Below are 17,003 nucleotides of genomic sequence, written 5' to 3'. Positions count from 1 at the left end.
AGGGGCATGGGTGTCAACCTTCTCGCCATTCATACAACTATCTAGCCTTCCTCTTCTCCAGCTCTATCTGTTTTGCTTCCTTCTGGGATCTCACCAACCTCTAAGAGGATCTGGGGTCTCCAGCTACCAAAGGGACTATGTCTGCCTCAAATATTTGTACAGAATAAGGCATAGTGATACTCACCTATGAAGCATAGGTGTCTGAAACTATTACCCATAACTCATTTACAGACCATATGTGTTTGCTCATAGTGGTCTCATCTGTATGTGGAAGTGTGATTACCTGCCACAAAGAGTGAGGATCAGATGTGGACGTATATTAGGGGTACAATATGGGGCCTACAAAAGCTCCCCATAAAGCACACACACCACAGCCATCACACCATGTTCTCCTTTCACTACATTCATTGGGAAATGGTAAACTCGCTTTCCCTGGGTTCTTTGCCCCCGTTCTCTTATCAAGATTCCTTCCTTCCATTCAATTTCCCCTTCATATTTGGTAGATGATCGTTTTCCCCTAAGTGATTGTCAGAATAATCTCAACTATTATCTCTCACTTGATTGTATATGACTAGGGTGCAGATTTGCCACTATACTCTGTTCTTAGAGTAACACTGGAAAGAAAAGCTAGATTAAATACCCGTGTGTGGATCGTGCACAGTGGAAGCCTTCTGAAGTCTGGCTGTCTCTTCTGTATGTTTTCCTTAACAATCGTTCAGTTCATAGTATAAGGTAGTTTAATTGTCTCAGCTGCTTTTAATTTTCTTCCCAGTGTTCAAATGCCCATTGATTTGTTCACTCACACATGGATGGTGGATGTTTAAAACCTTGAGTGTGTGTGTGTGTGTGTGTCTCCCTGCACACACACACACACACACACACACACACACACACACACACACACACAGAGAGAGAGAGAGAGAGAGAGAGAGAGAGAGAGAGAGAGAGAACAAGAAAGAGAGGGAACAAGAGAGAGTGTGAACAAGAAAGAGAACGAGAGAGAGAGAGAATAAGAAAGAAAGAACAAGAGGGAGAGAACACACATACACATAATTTAAGGTAAATTTTGAAAAGAACAAATGAGCCCCAGATTGCGTGATATAATGGCATAATATACCAAAACTGGGAGTGAATAATTCTATGAGCAGCAGCACAAGCAAATGTACCAAAGCAAAGTGCTTCAAAAAGTCACTGATATAATGCTGTCTCAAATCAATGGTCATTTACCGAGACAGCATAGACTACTTGAGAACCATGGTGTGAATATGCATGGCCTATGCATCTCTCTCCTTTTTCCTCTCTTCTCTCTCTCTCTCTCTCTCTCTCTCTCTCTCTCTCTCTCTCTCTCTCATTCTCTCTCTGTATGTGTGTGTGTATAAAATATAAAGGTAGAAGAACAATGTTGTAGCCTGTGTCAGAAGATATGATATCTACTAGAGTCCTTGTATATTAGAAAAACAGTGTGTATGTTAAACGGAAAACAATTCAGACCATGAACTGCTTATATTAAGATGTTCAAAGTGTTTCCTATAAGTGTGCTTTTCTCTGTTACCTCTGTGAATGTCTCGGATAAGTTTTACTTATAATTGTTTTATATGAAAATTTACTTCTTTAGTTTTTTGAAATCCATCCTTAGTAAATGTCTTCAGGGGGTGGCGGGGGGGGGGAAGCCCTCTGCTCAGGCTGTTAAGACTTGGTTTATCGTAAAAGGTTTGAGATTTTTTTGAAGAAGGAACAGAGTCTGGTTGTTTATATTTGTGTGAGGAGTTTTTGTGTTGCCAGTGGTAACTACGGAGAATTATTTTAAACAGTACCCTTTTAATAACAATGGTCTTCCCAAACGTAGTGTGGCGTAGCTTTAAACTTTATTAAGTCTGCCTTGTCCTCCTTCCTCTCCCTGAGTAAATGGAAGAAAAGTTTCCAGGCTTCGTGCTGGGAGTTTGATTGATGCCCAGAACATCTGAAGGACTTTTGTGTCCTGCCTGCTCGCCGTGAGTTCATAATGTGTGAATACGTAAAGAAGGTCAGCCCTTATCACATGTAATCGGGGCAGGGAAGCAGATCGGCACTGACAATCAGATCCTGCAAATAAGGGCACAAATCATTGCCTGCGCAGCCAAGACAAGTGGTGGGATCTTTGCGCTCTCTTTTTACCCCTTCCCACTCAGGGGGACCTTGGCAGCGCAATGAAAGCCCAGCCAAGACGTGCTCAGAATAACGTGTCCCTCTTGGGAGGGAGGAAGGGATTGTGTGTTTGTCATGATGTGACGGTCTTTCATTGAACAGCTGAAGGCAGCTCTGGGTTGTTAGTGTCTAGTGGTGTGGAATGCTGCAAATTAGGACAGGCCAGGGAGGAGGGAGGCCTGAGAAACAGCCGAAGATGTGGTCTTTCCTGACTCCAAAGGCAGGGAAAATGTTTTTGTACCCTGAGTTGCTTTCCACTTTGCTTTCATGATATAGAATATTAATAGTTCCTTCTTAAATGTGAATCAAGTGTTTATTTAAAAACCAGAATAGTGTCATGGGTTATCAGCACTGTCCTGCAGGCAACACATGTATGAGCTTAAAAAATATTGTAGTTCAAAACTCCATGGAATGATAGGGATCAAAAATGTTGTAACTTCTGAAAGGAAGATGGAACTTTGTATCATCCTAATGGGACTGAGCACTGGAACTGATACTTCAGTAAACCATATTGCAAGCATCGTGAGTAGAAATGTTCAGATAATAATTACAGCAGCACAGACATTATAGTCCCTTCTACGAATAATGAAAGATGTTGTTGCATTCTTATAGGTACAGAAGACAATATTATTTATGTTATTTCCAAAGCTTTTGTGGTTTGCTTCAAACTATAAGCTAAAAGATGTAATGCTTGCTTTCGGTTTGTGCAACAGAAAACTGGAGAGTGAGCCTGTGAGTATGGAAGCAAACACAGAGGATGAAGTCATAGCTTCCGTTTAGGAGACAAGATTCTTCTCATCTTCTCATCCGGCTTCTCATTTCCTTTCCAGCCTCCTGGCTGCTGCTCCCTACCCCAAACCTCTGGGTCTCCGGGCAAACTCAATTTCTCCTATCTCTTTCAAACATGACTCCCAACACTTATTCATAATTGTATATGATATCTTGTTTTCTCTGTACAAGGGTTCCTTACACTGGAAATTCCTTCAAAGGTCTAGGTTTATTTTATTTTTTAATTTTACCTTATATATGGATGTGTGTGTGTCTCTCTCTCTGTGTACCTGTGTGTGTGTGTGTGTGTGTGTGTGTATGTGTGTGCATTTATTCATTTAGGTATTTTTATGTGTGAGTGTGGGTGTGCATATATGTGTGTTCCTGCATATAGAGATCAACGTCAGGTGTCTGTCTCCCTTTATTCCTGCCTGTCACTGAAGTTTAGATTTCAGCTGTCTCCGGCTTCCCTTCCTCCAGCTTGGAGTTCCGGATGCATGCTAGTGTGTCAGGCTGGGCATCAGAACTCAGGGCCTCATGCTACTGCAGTACTGCAGGCAATCTTAAAACCTCGCAGTCCCTGGGGACCTAGTTGTTATACAGCTTCTCTCATGTGAATGCACCTATCCTCAGGTCCCACTAAATTCTACTGGGTAGTCATTGTCTGTGTCTTCTCTTCCCACTATAGGAAAAGGCAAGCTCTTTCCTGAAGGCAGATATTACCTATTTTTACTTTTCATAGCAGAGTCACTAACACAGGCTTACCTTCCCCAACACACACGCGTACATAAGTCCCCAGCAAAATCTGAGATATTACATTATATCATAAATGTGAAAATCAGGAGGATGGAATTTCCAGACAAAAATAAATCACAAATTGAAATTGGGAACAAGGTAATCTCAGTTTAGAAATACTCTTCTGCTTAAATGTGTGAATATGTGATGCATTCAGTCAAAATAAATATATATATTCAAAGAGATCCCTCTCCAGGTATAATTGGGATTATTTTAAAACCTGTTGGTTAAATGATAGCATTACTTGTCACAGGAATAGTGTGGCCAGTGCAACTTTGTGTCCTGTCCTATTAAACAAGGGGAGTGAAGGTTCTCATGTCAGCAGGCAGGAGAATAATTTTCAAGAGCTGTCAGCTCCTCTCTGATGTCTGCCTGCACTCACAATGGACCCCAGAGTGCACTAATTCACTTGCTCACTGCCCCTCACAGTCATGACAGCTGAGCTGCCTGTTCACTGTGGCTGAGTGTTTAAGCAGTTTCTCTGTGCTGTACAGGTAACCCAGTCACACTCCATGATTCTGCCAGGATGCAGGATGTTTGCAGCTTCCCAGTCTGCACCAGTACCTCCTGTAGAGGTACAGGATGGCGCACCCTCATGTTGACAGTGCAGTTCACAAGCTTCTTCTCGACCTTCCCTGAGATGCCCAGTGGCAAAATGAGACCTTTAAAAAAAAGAAGAAAACCTTCCCCTCTGCAGCATTTATCAAAACATCGGCGAGTAATTAAACTGCAGAGTAAAATCACTGATGCTCAATAGAAGCTGAAGAACACCTAAGACATAAACCATGGCTCTTCTCTTTCTGCTATTTCTTATAGATAAAGACCTTTAAAAGATTTTCAGCTTTTTAAAAGCTAAAGTAAATGTGAAAAGGGGGGGGGCAGTTAGCTGTGACAGCTTCATAAGAAAGTATGCAAAGAAGTCACCAAGTGCACGCTGCCCAGTGGCTGTCAGCACCACTGTGAGAGAAGAGAGTGCACCGGGGTTCAGCCATGAAGAGACTGGTGGAGAAAAGGCTTAATTAGATTGGACTTTGGAAACTAAACTGTGAACCCTGGGGAGATGATATACATTAGGGAGAACAGGTTAAATTATACAAAAAATCCGAAAGTTTTGCTGAGCCTGATTTGTTAAGAAGCATGGATATTTCATTGGATTTTTCTTTGAGTCCAGTAATCTAGGACCTGACTGTGTATTTTAAAGAATATCCTTGTTGTTGGCACACAACCTATGTAGCAGTGTAGAAGTCAATGGGTTGTTGCAGTGTGTGTGTGTGTGTGTGTGTGTATGTGTGTTTGATATTTCAAAGTATAATCCATATTAGAAAGATCTTGATTAAATAGAAACTTTTCATTTTAAATCTAATAATTTCTCCTCACATAGTTCGAAATTGAGGGTATTTGCCATCTAGAATTCCAACATTGATACTCTATTCATCAATCCAGTCAATTGCTCAATAGCCTTTAATATATAGACTCAACTTTGTAACCTGTATTCACAGTCCTGCACACTCTGGTTCCACTCAGTCTGGTTTTTCTTCCAACCCCTTTGAATAGGAGCTGCCTGTTCCCGGAAGGCTTATCCCCATGCTGCATCACAAATGAAAGATTATTCTTAACTTCAGCCCCGCTCGTTTGATTTCTCCCTCTTCGGCTCCTCTTCTGCTACATGTGACCTGTTCATCCATCAGGACCTAGCTCATTGATCTTCAGTCCACCCTACCTCATGCTCTAACCCATGACTTGTCTATGAATGTCATTTGGGGGGAGTGTCTTCAAATGCTTCGCTTTCTGCCTTCATTTGTTATCATAGATCTTGTTTTCCTGTGGGGTTGAGTGTTTTGTTAGGGGACCTACTTCTGCTAGTGTCTGGTTCAAAAAAAAAAAAAATCAGAAATAGCTGCTTGTGTCAGCAGGTTTTAACTCAAAAGTGGGGTTCTGGGGAAGTGTGAGAAAGAACTGTTTATGCTCTGAAGAAGTCCTCTTTGCCCTTTGGGGGGCATGTGACAGTGGAGCTGTCCCACATTTCAGCCATTCAGTCACTGCCCAAAGCTTAGGCTAAACTCCAAACTGGCAGCGGACCCACAAGGCAGTGTGGCTCTGAGCCCAGCAGAGGAGGTTTGAACCCATTCCATGTTTGATTTCTTTTTGCCTGCTTTCTCCCTGTTTCCTGATTGCCTCTATTAATTTGCATTTCTATTCTACATACATGTGCTGTGTCGCGATTCTTTTCATCCCCTATTGCCCTCTGGCACCTCCTTCCTTCTCCCACAAGCCCCTTGTTCCCACCTAGTTGTCCAGTAGCCACATAATGAGAGAAAATGACACCCCTCTTCCAGGAAGTCATTAGTTCTCAGGAAGGGATGGGGAAGATGGCAGAGTTTTTGTTCTAAAACCTTTTTTATTAAATATCAAATAAATGTATCATGGTGACATATTAAGCCAAATGGATGAACCACATCCACTGTCATAGATCTTTCCTCTGTGTGTGTGTGTGTGTGTGTGTGTGTGTGTGTGTGTACGCGCGCGCGCGCGAACGCGTGCACATCCCAGAGAGCACCAGGGATCTGATTTCTTTGCCCTGCCTCTGCCTACAGTGCTAGACTACAGGTACCTGTGAGCACACCTTGCTCTTCCTTGAGTTGTGGAGATTTGAACTCAGGTCTTCTTATGCACACGGCAGTCACTCTTCCCCACTGAGCCAGCCCCCAGCCCTTCTCAAACACCTTGATCAGGTAAAGTGATGAAGTTTAGGAAGTACTCTGCTATACCTACCTAAAATAACCCTGTAGTCTCCCTAGGCACTGGCAAATCATTTATACATCTTGGTAATCTCAGAATCAAAGAAAACATGGGTCTTGGTTTTTTAAAAGAACCGCTCTGTGGGAAGAGTTTATTCAGTCTCCTGGGAAGATGAATATTTATAAAGTATAATGTTCTGCAGTTAAAATAAAAGCGTTAACAGATTTTTTTTTTGTATGTAAGCTTGGTAATATTAAAAGCATTTTTTCTTTTCTGTACAGGCAATGAAGCTATAGTTATTTAGAAAAGAATGACAATTAGGTAGGTAGCCCTGAGTGTGGTGTCTTGCAGCACTGGCAAAATATTTTCAGTATGGGACTCCATCCTATCTGGGGGTTGGATCTGGTGATTTGCTGTTCTTTAAATGTTGACACAGTGTGAGAATGCCCAGGGAAAATGTTCAACTGTCTCTGTGATTTCATCCAAGACAAGAACACCATTAGATCTCTTTGTTCTCACTTTTTTTTTTTTTTTTTTCATAAGTGACAATTCTTAGGAAAAAAAAAAAAGTCTGGCAGGAGAAGTAAACTGTTTTCTGAGAGCAAAGCGCTGGTGTGGTCTCCCCCTGCTGCAGGAGTTAGGGGGCTTGGGTGCTGCGGAGGCAGGGTGGAGCCTCTGGTACACTGGCCCTGTGTGGGCGTCGAGGTCAAACTCCTTTCTTTAGAAAACAATCGGGGAGGGGTCCTTTCCGCCTTTGTTGTCCTCTCCAGGAGGTGATGCTGAAAGACTGTGATGACAAAACCCAGTGTGTAAATAGCCTTGTCTCTGGGTCTCTTCTCAGGCTCACAGGGAAATCCTAGCTTCTGTAGAGGAGGCCAGGCAAGAAGCTGCAGGCAGAGCCAGCTGGTCCCAGCGGCTGCTCTCCTGCAGTGGGCTGGCTCCCGGAACCAGAGGCACAGCTTCTCAGTTCCTTGAGCATTCTTCTGCTTTTGCCCAGGAGGGTAAGATCTGTGGCACACACTGCAGTGCTGACAGGGGCTGAGTTCATGTGAGATTCAGGGGGCTTTTATCACACTGAAGGGCAGAAATTAAGTGGCTAAAACTTCCCACCCACTTCTCCATCCTCCAACTGCTCTGGGTATTTTTCTGCTTTCTCTCTCTGGCATAACTCTCTAGGTAATTTATGAGAATTGTAAAGTGGTTTAAAATTTCTCGGCTTTCTTTTCTTTTCTTTTCTTTTCTTTTCTTTTCTTTTCTTTTCTTTTCTTTTCTTTCCTTTCCTTTCCTTTCCTTTCCTTTCCTTTCCTTTNTTTTCTTTTCTTTTCTTTTCTTTCCTTTCCTTTCCTTTCCTTTCCTTTCCTTTCCTTTCCTTTCCTTTCCTTTCCTTTCCTTTTCTTTTCTTTTCTTTTCTTTTCTTTTCTTTTCTTTTCTTTTCTTTTTTTCCTAACAAGAGTTAATTTCAGTACAGTTTGAAACTTTAAGTATGGACTTTAATTCTCAACAAACTGAAAGTCTGCATGTAAAGAAGTCAAGACTGTAACAAAGTACATAAACTTTGTTTTGACCAATATAATTTGAATCCTATTAGAATCTGTAAGCTTGTTAGATAACTTTGTAAGCCAGGGTGACTTTTGTGTGGATATATTAAGCAAATGTGTAACTGTACAATTTCAATAGTTAAGAGTTTGTGAATGGGTGAAATGTTTTTCTGTACTTAAGAGCTGTGGTTTGATGCGTAATAATTCAACCAGAACTATGCTTACATCAAGGTGACTAAAATACAGTAATTTGTAAAATGGTTTAATTGTTTGGCTAAAAGAATAATAATTTCAAGAGTGGATTTTTTTTTTTAAGGTAGAAGGGAGGCAGCTTAATGGATATGAGATATTTCTTGTGGTAATGTGTGAAGTGATGGATTTATGATGCTGGAAATGAGGAGACACTGGCTTTGTAAAATTAAACCAAAAGATAAAGACACTGTGAACGAGACTGAAATGCATTTGAAGTCCATCTTTACTACTGATTAGACTGCTCTTTGTAGGACGAATTTGGCTATACTGTTATGATTAAAGTTTTTCATATCGATTTTCTTGCATCTTTAGCAGGCATGTACAGGATTACTACTTTTAAAATCTCCAAGTTTTTATGCGTGTTAAAACACTGTATGACTTGGCTTTAAGGAAAAATACTCTGAAATAAAATGATTGGATGATATAAGTCAAAGCAGTCATTTCTATGAAGACAAGTTAGGTAGATATATCTACCTAGTTGGTTAGCTCATTCTACAGGAGCTGTTATAATCTGGTATCTCCTAGAAGAGAACATGAAATTGTAAGGAAACATGCTGCTTAGGACAATTTTGGAAAGCCCTGAGCATAATGCCTGGGAGGCAGAATTATTATTTCTCTATTAAAAAGAGGAATATTTCCAGCCTAAACTAATTTTTAATTTTCTTTTAATATTTTCCTCTAATTATAAATACCTGAATGTGGTATCAAATTATGCCAATAAAAACAGAGACCATGTAATGTAGACAGAATTCATGAAGCATAAACTCATGTTCAGAATAGAATTTAATGTATAAAAATGCTTACGTATGGGGAGATAGAATCCAGAGGAGGTCCTTCTTTCCCTCCCAGTCAGACAGCCTTGCCTGTCCAGGGTTCTTCCTGCCTGCATGTGTGTGCATGTGCCCAAGATGTGCCTTTATGCATGTGTGTTTCACAAGTATGCATATTTGAATGTGTATAAGCATGTTATCTGTGGACATGTGTGTTTGTGCTCCTATTCATTTTAACGCAGTAATTGAGGACCAGTGTCTAGCATGCCTGGTTTCAAATCTTAGCTCTGCCACAGCCTAGGTATGCCTACTCAAAAGAGCTAACTCTGATATCTCAATTTTCTCTACCGTAAAGTGGAGGTAATGATTATATTTTCCACAAGATTGATTTAATTATTGAGTGAGCGTGTATAATGATTTAGAGTAATGATGTGTAATAGTACCAGAAGTTTTATAATTACCAAATTCATCATTGGTAATTAGTTCATACAAGAATCAGAAGTTAAGAAGTTGGAAATGTATAGGGGCTGAATTGTGAGAAGTCCTGGTGTGGGTTACATGCCAAATCCTGACTGATGTTTCCTGATTAGTCATCATTGAACATTAAGTTCTTATGATGGAATTTCTGTTAATAACATTGTATAAAATAAGCTTCATTTACTAATGGTTTTGTCTTGATGAATACAGATTCCAAAGAGGGCTATGAATTTAACCATTGAGCAACTACCAAACATTCACTACCAAATTTCAAGAGTTATTGACAATTCGCATCCTTTATAGAAATTCTGCAGTGGTTTGATGATAAAGGCATTCTCTTAGACATACTGATGTTCCCACAGATTGGCAAAGTGGTCCTTGCTCTGAAGCCAGCATTGGAAGGAAAATATGCAGAAATCTGAAGTCTTTATTTAAATAGTTGTTTACAAATAATAACAAGTGATACGTGACGAGTGTGAATAAGGAAAAGTAGTGTATAGCCTTGTTGGTCTACCCACAGTGCTACTGATCATGTGACATCTGAGTGAGCAAAAGGGGGGTGGTTTTTCACTTCGGATTGTGGTAGGTGGGTAGCCTGTGTGTAGGACAACTGACCATCTTAAATGTTTCCACCACGTAAATCTTATCTCAAGCATTTCCTTAGAGCGGACACAGGCTTAGAAAACGTGAAGCAAGAATAGATCTTGGTGGAGATTTTTGAATTCCATTGCTTTTACATTGGGACACTGTGACCCTCTCAGAAGTGAAGTTTTTGAAAGCTAGAAGGTCCTTTAATGTGGTGTTTGCCCTCCTAACAGTGAAAATATGACCCTTAATGGAGAAAATCTATAGTGTTCATTCATTCTTCAGATTTAGAGTAGGAGATACAAACACACACACACACACACATACACACACACACACACACACAACTTGACCTTTGTTGTCAAAATGTACTAGGGAACTATGTAGTGTATAAACAGTATTAAAATAGAGTTTTGATCTCTGCCTCTCTAAAGGTTATGCTGAAGGGACTTAAGTGATGTTAGAAGTGTGATAGATTCGCTGACCTAAAAACTAACCATGGACTGTTGATATCTTCACTCGCGGAGAGAAAAAAGATCACAGTACCTGATGAGGACTGGGTTCATTTACATTTTAACATTTAACCAGGTAAAATTTTTATTCAGAGCCTGTATAATGGATATTATTAAAAGAATCCTAACAGTTTCTGCCTATATAACCGTGGTGTGTTGATATATCAGTGAGATTAAGCTAATAATGGATATTTACATCTTGTTGAAGAGAGTTATGGACAAAAATAGAGGCAGGATAGGAAGTAGGAATTGCTTTTTTCCCCCTCAATGCAAAATATTCCCAAACTCAATGAGCAAAAATAGATCTTGGTCTCCAGGGTCCCTATAACTTTATATAACCCAGATTTTACATCCTGTTTCTTCACTGCCAGGCAATATTATGCAGTTTTCCTAGTGTAAAATATTTATATCTGACCTTCTTGACACTGGTGTATAGTCTGAAAAATCTTTTATGAAACATTTAAGCAAAATTGGGGGAAATTGAAAGTCTTATAGTGAGAAGGCTAGAAGTTAGCTGTGCACATGTGGTCTCAAACCAGGCTACAGTACTGTTGAGCACCTAGTTTTGGTAATATTTTTAAGTGAAAAATGATCCTTATTACCATATGGCAAAATATAGTGCAAAATTTGAACTGTTAGACCGACACAGCTGTCGAATGCATACGAGTGTTTAAAGCGTTCTCCACTGGTGCTATTATGCGGCATTTCCAGAGATTAATCTTGGGCTATTAATCGGCAGTAACTGCAAGTTGTGGTGAGCATCCCAGATGGAAGTAACATGATCTGTGTGGTAATTTACCTGGGAGGAGAGGGACCAAACTAGAGTTCACAACTTAGACTCTACAGAGTAGATTGCTTAGCGTCTACTAGATGTAGATTCAAAGTATTTAGTTCCATCTTTTCTGGAGAAGCTACAGGTTTGAAAATGTCCTGATAATCATGCATGCCTTATACATGTATGCATGTCTGGCATGCATAATGTTCCATTTTTAATTACAATGATGTGAAGTCCTTTGGGAGACTAATATTATTAGCAACACCAGAGTACCATCTACTTCATTCCTGTCCTCTGTAAGCCTGGGAGTACAAAGTAACATTTTAAAGATCTTTGTATTTGTTGAGAACTCTCAGGAATGATTTTGTGAAGATACTTTCACCCATTTCTTAAATAAATATTTATTCTAAAAATTCATATATGAACTTGAAAAAGTCTTCTATAAATAACAGCAACAATAGATAACTATATGAAGATTGTCTTAATTTTCCATTGGTCTGAATTTCTTCCTCTGAAGTCCAGGTAAACTCTTAATCACCTATTGTTTGCATCCCTAAGTAGTGACTTTGCAAACTTAATAGGTTTTTCCCTTTGGAAAACTCATATTGTTAAACATAGTTATTTCATGACCCTGTACTAAGTATAGCTCTTAGTATGGCATGGCATAAAGGCTCTATATATGTTTTAAACTCCTTCACCAGTCTGTTAACTATGAAAAAAGGTATGGTTTAGGAAGAATTAATTTTATGCAGATACTTTATTCAGTCCCATTCTTAACTCTTCATATAACATCTCGTTATTGGGCAGGAGGGATGGTTTACTAGGTCAAGAGCTTGCTGAGTGAGCTTGAGGTTGTGAACAGGTCACAGCCCCAGAACCCACATAGAAAGCTGAACATGGTGGAACAGTTCTGTGATCACAGCATGGGAGAGGAAGGAGAGGTAGGGCACAGGGCTTTCTGGCTGACCACCCTAGTCTACTGAGTTCCAGGACAGTGACACACCTGTCTCAAAAGACAGAGTAGATGGTGGCCATGGGAAACCCTGACCTCTGCCTTCCGCATGGAAATACACACATGTACACACATCTGCACCCACACGCCCGCTTTCAAACACACACACACACACACACACACACACACACACTCACCCCCCCCCCGCATTGTTTGTGTTGATGTTTTGGTTATAAAGAACAGAAGGAAAGTTGAATGTAGACAAGGCAAAGAACTAAGGGGAGCTCACAGGTCTGCAGGGGGACCAGAGGCCCACACTTCATCTCACATACTGCAGCTGTTTTCCCTGGCATCAGACACATAGACTTACTTTGCCTACCTGTTCCCCACATACTGAAAATCCAAACCCCTCTCCCCCCCTGAGGCATTTCTGATATACCATTTCCATGACCTGGAACTCTCTCCCTTTTCTGCTCTGGCTATCCATATTTGCTTAGACGGCATTACGTTGAACATTTCCTTAATAGTCTAAATTAAATGAGTCCCTTGATATCATTCCTCACAGTCGGTTCTCATTTTCCTTTATTGTACATATGATTTATCATTCCATGCTCTACTCCCTTGGTGGAAGCTTACATCTCAGAGGAAAAGCTGTGTTGTGTGTCCCTAGGTGTCTCCTGAGGGTACAGCGTCTCGCGGTGTGTAGGCATCTGTCCTACTGGGCATCCTCCCTTCTCGTGAGGCCTACATTGTTGAGAGATACTGGTATTGCAAGCAGTGTTTGATTGCTTGTTTATGTATTTCTTTGTGACTTGGATCTGCAGACCTGCAGAGTTAACTGATAAATGTGTCATTGTCTGTTATTCTTAACCTCTGGAGAGAAAGTTTGTTTAGCTACTGACCTTAAAATAGTCAAATGAACCCAGCTCAAATGTTTATTCAGCCATACCAAGATGTGCTGGCAGTAACTGGTACCGCGGGCAGATGCAGTTGTGAAAGAAGCACCCTTTTAAGTTAGAATCAGAGCCCTTTAGAGCATAGAATAGCTCAGTGGGAGATCTCATGCTTAGCAGCTCTAGGCCTTAGCACTATCTCCAGCATGACAAAAAATAATGTTTTCTCTAAGTGCAGTTGGCACTTAGAGCACTATGAATAGCCCCAGGACCCCCTGGTTTATGATGAATTGTTGTTACCTTCTAAATAGTGTTTATTAGATATATTCCTAAATATCATTAATTCTTACTTGAACCCAATTATCAAGACATGGTTACTACCATAATTAATGCTACCACCATTCAGTGGTTTCTACATAATTATCTTAACAGAAGTGTAGTATGTTGATTTTGTTGTTGTTGTTGTTTTTAAATAGGTAATTCTAGATGCTGAGGTGGTAGTAGGAAGAATAATACATGAATGCGGCATAAAGGTGACTGTAAGGAACAGTGGCTACCAGTATAGGGGAACGCCAGGGCCAGGAAGCAGGAGTGGGTGGGTTGGGAAGTAGGGGTGGGGTGGGGATAGAGGATTTTTGGAGAAAGGGGATAAAATTTGAAATGTAAATAAAGAAAATATCTAATAAAATAAAAAAGAAACAGTGGCTATGCCACATTGTCTGAATCTAAAGTTCACTTCTTGGTACTAGTTACATACCTGACATCTCATGAAACATGTTGTGTACTTGGCATTCATAATTCCTGAACAGCCTTTGAGTTTGAGGCCGGCCTTGTACATACCTCATTTGAGTGTGCCAAAACTGCTTCTCATATCCTTTCTAATTCAGTTGAAAATTAACACATGTAACTAATACTCTTATTAAGTGTAGTATTATGTGTTAAGTATGTGCTGAAATGGCTCTTGTACATATTGATTTTTCCTCTCCACACAATATATCCATAATTATCTTGATATTTTTTAATATAAGTACAAGTTTTATGTATGATGAAATCATAACTTAGAATACCCTATAATTAACCATGGAACCTCAACAATGTGAGAGGGTCAGTAGGGACCATTGCCCACAATTAAGATAACAAAGTACGACAGAATTAGATACATTCATTTCTATTTCTGTTGACACTCAAATATAAAGAAAGAAAAGATTTTGTAAACTCAAGAAATTACCCTTCTGTTCATAGAACTATTCAATTATAAAATTGAATAATATAAGAATATTATATTCTCTCCTTTGGCCTCTCTCTACCAGATTACCTTTTTATATAAAATGAAAAAAATAGATAATATTTCAAATAAATACTTTCATCAAGTCTAAGGGATAAAAATTTGCTGATTTGTGGTTATGTTTCAATTTAATGATTAGTCATTTTTTGTGGGCCAATTCTCAACAGCATTTTTACCTTGGTTAAAGTTTAATATGTTAAGATTATTAATCCATTACAAAACGACAGTATTATGTGTCCATTTTGAAAAAAAAAATGCCCCCAATATTGACGTTTTATGTTATGTGTAACACACTCTATTTAACATTAAAAATGAGGGGATGTTTAGTAGATCTTTGTAGAAATATTTGAGTGACTCTGGATATAAGTTTGCTATTCAAATCAAATGGTCAGTGACCTGGAGAGCAACCTGAGAGGACCTTCAGTGTGACAGTCACAGAAGAAAGGCAGATGGCACTTTGCTGAGGTTTCTAACATAATACCCTTTAACATCCCACTCTTTGGTCAGTGAACTAGATGTATCCATACACGTGTTTCTCATACATGTGTTTTTATAGGATTGCTGGAGCTTATTGAAATCAGACAATATCAGTAAATGTTTTCTACTTAATTTCCTGAGTGAAAACATGTTATGAGGCCTGGATATAAAGGAATAAGAGCATAAATCACATACATGATTTCTTCACAGATATATCACATTCCTTCGATTGTTTTTGGCTTGGATTTTATGAGTATATACCAAGCAGTTGATTTCTAGCACGAGCAATTTACTTGCAATTATGTGTGTTGTTAATCTATACTACTTAGCCTTCCCAGTGAAAAATGTAATTTTCTGTGTTTTTTAAAAATAGACTTAATGACAAACATCTTGCAAATTAGATTTTCATATATTTCATCTCTCTCTTATGCTCAATTTAATCTATCAAAGCCACACATTGTTGAAGACATCTGGTATTGAGCTTAAGCAGCTGGATTTCATTTGTAAAGGTTTTAAGCAAATTTTGGTACTTGCCAACAATAATACAGCAGCTGGCCAACGTGTTTGCTCTGTGGCAGCATTGTGCAAAGTGGCAGAGGAGCCCTAAGTTCAGAAGCAGGTGATTTTTCGCCTCTTTTTGTCCTGACTAGAGGGAGGTGAAGGTTTTCTCAGGTGGTTCTGTGTTTCTTCAGAAGCCATGAACACAGTTACTCTACAGTATTTTAAATATATAAGTCCCAGTGTGCGTTCGTGTGTATGTGTGTGTGTATGTGTGTGCGTGCACGCATGTGCATATATATGTATGTATATTAAAAGAGGTTAGAGCAGGGCCACTAAATTCCTGGGTTTGTCTTCTTTCATTGTTTCCTGGCCAAGGCTTGCTATACTGTCTGTGAGGAGGGAATCAGGGCAGAGCCATGGGCAGCCAGCTGACTAACTCTAGGCTCACAGAGTCTGGGCTTTCCCAGCAGGCTTATGTATTTCTTGCCTCAAAACCACCACAGATCATTAATATATAGATGCCAACACTCCATCACACATCTATGAAGCAAACAGCTGAGAGCAAACAATGTAATAATGTCGTTCAGGGGTTGTATACACACTGCCATGAATCAGAAGATTTTGTTCATTTTTTTCATTCAGAGACAATCTCTAGGTCCCCTACCTCCCAAGACAAGTAACTGTTTTGTTTACATGTATTTTAAAGGAATAGTCATTTTAATGACTAATAAAAAATAATTTATTTGAAAAGTAGCTTATGTACCCAGGTTGTTTTGCATGTTTGTTTTGTTTCGTTTGTTTGTTTGTAAAACATAAGAATGACCCATTATTTGGTAAAAAACAGCTGTTCACAAATCATAGAAATATCCACAGTTATGTAGATGGTGTAGGTAGCAAGCTTTAGTTTCTTTGAAGCAATTACGATTTGAGGCATTTTTCTGAAATAGTGAAATCAAATGGGAATCCTAGATTTCTTGTGCTCCCCTCCCCCCCACAGAGAGAGAGAGAGAGAGAGAGAGAGAGAGAGAGAGAGAGAGAGAGAGAGAGAGAAATGGAGAATGTGTGTATTTAGGACTATGGCTGAGCCAGAACACAAATAAGCATCAGCCTCGATAGAAAGCCACAGTAGAGCACTCTCATAAGGATGCTGAAATGTCCTTCTTCATAACTGTTGGCATCCTGTTGAGTTTGGGAAAGATTCAGTTTGGCAACTGGGAGTTTGATCATGCTTCAGTGTGTATATAGGTAGTACAAATTGGATGAAAGTGATTTACATATACATCTATAATATGTATATATATATATGTATATACATATAATAATGTATAATATGTGTATATATTATGTGTATATGTATGTGTGTAAAGTCATAGATACATGTAAGTATGCATAAAAACACACACATATATAAATATACAAAATTAGTTTTTGTCTGTTGATAACCATTTAACACCTGTTTGTAAACTTACTTCCAAGTTTACAAAGTTCCATGAACTACCT

General features: G+C 39.4%; 1 protein-coding gene across 6 annotated transcripts in view; it reads left to right on the top strand.

Annotated features, from left to right (window-relative positions):
- The window catches only part of Bmpr1b (bone morphogenetic protein receptor type 1B), a 325,936-nt gene that overhangs the window by 229,620 nt on the left and 79,313 nt on the right, over window positions 1-17,003 (top strand). The window contains exon 1 of one of the 6 annotated variants that reach the window (XM_021195257.1): window positions 7,369-7,487. The exons of 4 other annotated variants lie outside the window; for them this stretch is intronic. The gene's annotated coding sequence lies outside the window, so the exon portion shown is untranslated. Of the gene's footprint in view, window positions 1-7,368; window positions 7,488-17,003 lie in introns of those variants that run through there. One more of the 6 variants, XM_029537812.1, reaches the window with a different exon arrangement.

Source organism: Mus pahari, chromosome 4 (assembly GCF_900095145.1).
Source record: "Mus pahari chromosome 4, PAHARI_EIJ_v1.1, whole genome shotgun sequence".
Lineage (NCBI taxonomy): Eukaryota > Metazoa > Chordata > Mammalia > Rodentia > Muridae > Mus > Mus pahari.
This window is presented reverse-complemented; position numbering and strand designations above follow the sequence as displayed.